This window comes from Aplidium turbinatum, chromosome 15 (genome assembly GCF_918807975.1).
Source record: "Aplidium turbinatum chromosome 15, kaAplTurb1.1, whole genome shotgun sequence".
NCBI lineage: Eukaryota > Metazoa > Chordata > Ascidiacea > Aplousobranchia > Polyclinidae > Aplidium > Aplidium turbinatum.
This window is the reverse complement of record NC_137486.1, coordinates 11,475,934-11,482,115: the sequence shown is the minus strand read 5'-3', so window position 1 is coordinate 11,482,115 and position 6,182 is coordinate 11,475,934.

The following is a 6,182-nucleotide window of genomic DNA, read 5'->3' as shown; positions in this document are numbered from 1 at the left end:
TGGTTTGCAGCTGAAGTTTGCTGTGTGGCTTTCTGTCAAAAGTACCAACTCATCCAAAATGTCAGTGTTGTAGCCTACAAATGGTTTAAATTTGTCCCACATGCCCGCAACTGCACAACAGACATACGATGAGATTTTCATGGAACTTCAAACTCATCGACGATATGTTTGAGTTTGTTGATACATTTGTCAATTCCAACAACTATCGAATTCTTTGCAATGTACGGTAGAATACATTTCCTTCGAATGATTCAGCTAGTTAAGTGGAGTTATAAAAGCGTTCTGTCCTGAGGAAAAGAAAATCATTTTCTTTTAAATTTATAATTGCCACTGCAACTTTAGCTTGCGAGCAGTAGCCTACTCATCTCAGCTCTTACTTAGATTACATCGCCCTTTAATTTCATTAAATTCATCAGTAAATGTTGTTTAGGACCGTAATCCACATAGGCTAATGCAAAGCAGTCACAAATTCAAAACGGCTAGTTGTAGGCTACTTTAGCATTGACTCAGCTTCCGATCAAGCTCTTGTTGGTTTCAACTTGATGCATTTAAAAAACGTCTTTAGAGCTTCAATTGCAAAAGGGTAATGTAAAGCCAGAGATGTACGTATGCGCCGCAAATTCTACGCCGCATACATGCGGCGTAGACTTTTTGTTTGCGCTAACGCTTGCGGCCACATTTTTTTGGATAGTTTGCGCTTGAGGATGCGCCGTAAAGTTTTCGCGGTTTTTTAGCGCATAGCGTCAACGCATACTTTTTAATGTCTTAGTTGTTGTTTGCAATTTTTTTTGTCAAACTGCGAAATGTTGACGTCTTGCAATTGCCCATTGTTCTAGTGTTGTGTCACAGTGTCATCTATTGTTGAGTCAGCTGGAGTTTGTTTGTATATCGCACTACTGCCTATGACACTCGAGTCCCACGTGGAGACTGAAGTCTTGCAGAAAAAAAGAAAGAATTAGTTAAAACAACTTAGGCCTACTGCGAAATTACTTAGTAAATTACGGGTCAGAACAGGAATGTAATGTAAACAAGCAAGTAGGTAGGTTGGTAATGTCGCTCCGTGTAAAATGTAAACAATGACTTGGCTTCGTAGTGTGAAGTTTTTTTAGTCAAGCAGTGTTGAAGGCGTTTGTAAGCAATTGTGAGCACTTTAATTTATATTAGTTAAGTCTTGCATTTTGGGGCAAATCAGAAACTTCTCAGGCAATGAGCAGTGCAGCCTATGTATCTAAACAAACTCAAATATTTGGTCTCCGACCGTGATTGCTTGCATGATGTACTCTGTATGTTATATGTAGTACATTACTTTGCCTTTGCCGGTTATTCTTGTTGTAGGCTATGTAGCGTAGTAATGTGTAGGCCTACATACAGTAGGCTATCAAGCTAAGGTAATTTTTACTTGACAATTTATACATTCTGATGCGTAAGTATGTAATTATATATGTTTTGTAACTTGATGAGTAGTTTAGCAAAACATGCATCCAGGGGCCAATTGTGAGAGGCTTTTGAGTAGCCTACTGCTAATAACACTAGTAATGCTAACTATCCCTGAATGCTAATAACAAAGAGTTGTGCAGTTCAGAATCTAAACTTGCTTGTGTCTGGCAGTTTTGTCTTCCATTAACCCACTTTTTAAAAACCTTATCAAAAAAAAGCATAGAGCTTACTGAGAGAATTATGGCATTAAAAGCAACATTAGTCTTATTCAAACGGAATCATTTTAAAAATAGTGTTTTTTATAATGGATTTTCAGGGAGCGACAGTTAGTATATTACTAGGAGCGACAGTTAGTATAATACTAGAATTTTCTTGATAGGCATATGGTACAGTTTCTTACACTACACTATTGTATTCAGGGAATAAATTACGGTAATATTAATCTCCAAGTGAAATGGAGCATGATAATACAAATCCATGGCCCTACATGGAAAAATATTTTAAGCTCTCTTTTTCGAAAGGCAAAAACTTATATTTTCAATGCCAGATGTGCCTTCCGGCCAAAAAGATAATTTCTTGTAACGAGAAATCGCGAAGTGGCTTGAAAAGTGTGTTGTTTCGAGTGGTTTATACCGTGTGAATGTTTGGCACCTAGCAAACAAAATGAGTTTGCGCTAGAGTATGCGCTAACGCTGACGCCGCCAACTTTTTTTACAAGTTGCGTTGACGCATGCGGCGTATAGTTTTTCGAACGTTTGCGTATGCGCTGACGGCGTCAATATTTTTTGTATGCGCGTACATCACTGTGTAAAGCATTGGGTTTGACTGTACCACGCCTTGATTGCCCTCTCGAAGTCAATTTTCTTTGCAAGATGATAGGACAGCTTTCTTTAGATTTTTCAGAATTTGTCCTCTGACTGGGCTATAACTTTAAAGATGCCACAAGCTTACAGATAATCAATTACTCCAAAAATGATAAGACATTTCAACAACGCTGTCTGTAGGCAACATTATGAATTCAAACTAGATTTAAGCAACAACATCCATAAACAAAAAACTCAAATAAAGAAAAAACTCACTAGCCTACCTTCCAAAATCACATCATGAGAAGCATGACCAACAAAAGGCTACTTGACCATATGAAAACAGAAGATCTTTTAACTATGACAAAATTATATCTTATAACTATGACAAATACTTTTGGTTATACTTGTATGCTGATACCTTCCGCGGGCCGCACATAACAGCGTGGTGGGCCGCATGCGGCCCGCGGGCCGCCAGTTGGTGACCCCTGCAATAAACGATTCACATTTCAATTGCAGCATTCAATTGCAGACAATTCAATTGCAGCAATAAGTTACACATTCAATTCAATTGCAGCAATAAGTTAATAAAATCAAAAGTTTTAAAACTGTTCGGCCACACTAAAAGATCACAATTCGGAATCAGCAAAGTTTGCACAGAAGGAAAAAGAAAACGTGGTAGACAACCAAAACGATGGCAAGACACCATCCAATCATGGACCGGACTCAACTTGGCGACACTGGGCGAGCTGGCTCAAAATCGCCATTCTTGGAAGCAAATAACTCATGTTGATGCGCAATCTGCTGCAGGCGGAGATGATGACTGATGATGATCCATAAACAAAAAATATACAGGATTTACTTTCTTTGATCGTGCTTGGACCGATACCTTTAACTTTCCCAGATAACTTATGTTGGATACAACATCCTATGCCTGGCCAACGCAGATTTTGAAGTTAAGGTTCAGTTGTCAAGCAAAAATAGTTTCCGCTTAGCTAAAACAGCACCAGTTTTCAAGTTGAAACTATCAATACAATCGAAACCGTTCAGTGATACAGAAATCATTTCAGCTTCAGATTTTACGTCTTGAAGCTATTCAACATCGCCTACCTTAACACGAAAATGATTTGTTCTTGATGAGAAACATCGAGAGTGACATATACAATGCTTGAGAAATACTTGGAACTACGCACTTCATTTAAGAATTTGTTGATTATTTAGTTGGTACATTTTTACTTTAGTACTAAAAATGGGCCCCCCTCAAAAGTGCAAAAACAAAAAACTACTCGTTTTTCCTTTACAATGTTTTGCTAGGGGGGAAACTGGCCCGACTTCTCCCCCCTCTCGGAGCCACTGACTGTACAACGACCAACAGCCATCCACATAAATAAGTCATAGTGGCACTGGCATAGCTGTAACTTTAAAACTTTTGTTTGCTCGCCTGCCTTGTTTTTACATCTAAAACAAACGCCCATTGTAATCTCCCTATGTTCAGTTCAGGTTGCCATTACTTGTATAATAATTCTTCTTGCATGACTTGCAATATGATGTAGCCATAATTTAACACGCTTTTGAATATGTTGTGTTGTTCCTGACTGTATTAAGCCACTAACTTGACTCAAAAATACTGACTTTCTAGGCATCAAAATAGTCAACTGAGTGAGCATTGATTTATCACAAAAAATTATAGGCTACAGAAGAAACGTTTGTCTGGTTTAGTTCTCGTCTTCTAATCACTTCAATATTGGATACTGAATACTGATGCTAACAAAGGTTGATCTCACACACACAGGCTTGCAGTTGATGTTAGGATGGCAAAGAAACAAATATTAGGCAACCTCAGCTCTATCAGCTTATGTAAGAATCGTCTTTCTAATTTCCCATGGGCTCACCCTCCTAGTTTGGAAATGAGTCCTTTTTTACATTAATTCAACGTCGACAGACTTTTAATCTATTTAGTAAAGGGCGAGTTTGCTAGTTAAGGTTTTTCATTGAACAGCTGTGTCTTTCTGATTGTGAGTAAGACACTGTGATAAGCAAAAACTCCTCAGGGTTACTTACTATTTTGATCAGAACGCTTTTGTCGTTGTGCTGACTGCTTTCTGTACACTAGCAATTCATGTCGATTTACGTTCCAGAATTTCACTGAAAACGGTTTGTTTGTTGCTGCGGTGTGTTTTCAGTAGCATGCTGTGCTGCGTTATGTGTTTTCTTATTTCAAATTTGGAGGAGGATTTGAAAAAGAAAATGCCACAAAAATGTGAACCGGAGTGAGCGATGGTCGTGTTTTACATTGTTACGCTTAACAAAGACGCTGAATTTTTGTTGGTGATAAGAACCAATCAAATTTGAGCTCAGCACTATTTCACGTTACATTACTCATAGTTCACTGAGTGTTCTTTTGTGTGTACCTTCAAGAAAATGAACATATTTGATTGGTTATTTCATCAGATGAACGTCCTTCCGACCAAACAAATTAAACAATGAAGAACGAAAAGAATTTTAACTGCTTATTCAGCCAGCCGAAGAATTTATGTCTGGACCCAAGCCACATGGGCGCCGATCCCTATAGGACAGCGGGGACATGTCCCCACCATCTTTTTACATTTCCCCGCCATCTTTTTTCATTATTTTTATAGCGTAAAATAATTCTTTGTACGCGTTTTAATCAACCACTGGGACAGTGTGGCTGGACATCGCATTGGAATAACTCTAAGCGACCCCACCTAGAACTACAATTTGATTGGTCGGTCGGTGGAATCGTATGCAAAGCGAAAATATGCTTCCGGAAAGTATTTTTTGCCTTCATGCTCTTTAACTCTTCAAGAAAAGTATTTTTGGTTATACTTGTATGCTGATACCTTCCGCGGGCCGCACATAACAGCGTGGTGGGCCGCATGCGGCCCGCGGGCCGCCAGTTGGTGACCCCTGCAATAAACGATTCACATTTTTTCCAAGAGAAGGAAACTTCTTGACGTTTGACAGCATTCCATCATAGGACACTTGTGTTCTATGTTTGGAGATTCTCGTGGGTTTTGTTTCAAGAAGGCAGTTAAACGAAATAGATTTTTGTACATTTCGAAACGAAAAACTACAATGGCAAAATTGGTAGAAAACAGAAGGAAACAAAACAAAAATGTCTCAAAAGTAAACGTTTGAAAGTATTTGCAACCTGAACAAAAGTAGTGTTGTGCAATAGGTTGGTTGGTTTTGAATCTTTATCATCGGACTGACAAAGCCTTGTAGCAGCTGAGCAGATCAATTTGCTTATTGGCTTTGAAATTCTTTTCTGGCTTCAAATAATGTAGGCTATCTTATTACCATGTTGCTACCTGTAATTAGGCTAACTTTCTTTATCAATATCAGTTACATACAATAATAACTTACTTTGTAATGTGGCAGAATTTATCATCTTATCTCTGTGCAATCTCAACTTACTTGGATGAGGGTGAATGATTTTATTCGTTGCAACTTTAATTTCCTGCGTGTTTTTTCTTTTGTTGCCATTAAGCCACTGATACATGCAATGCAGCTCATGCAATTTTTTGTGGCTGCCACCCATCAGTACTAGTGTTTTTGTTTGTGAAACTCACGCAGGACTAGCTTCAACCATATCATCGGTTGATGATGACGTTAACTTGTGCTTTTATTACAGCAATTATCCGTGATACTTCTCAAGTATTTTCGTTACTTTGTTATCTTCTCCAACGTAGACTACTGCTACAGTTTCTTTAACTTTGCTACGTGTTGTTTCACTCTGTTTTAATTAGAATCAATCTACGCTACTAACACCAAACAGTACGTAATCCTTAGGAAAATACTGCTGTTAAATTTTTAGCTATTTAGCCTATGGTTTTTAGGTTTATTTGTGGCATATTCAACGCGGAGATCACAAAATGTAAAGATGGAATGGAAGATGGAAGAGATTTCTGAGATGGAATA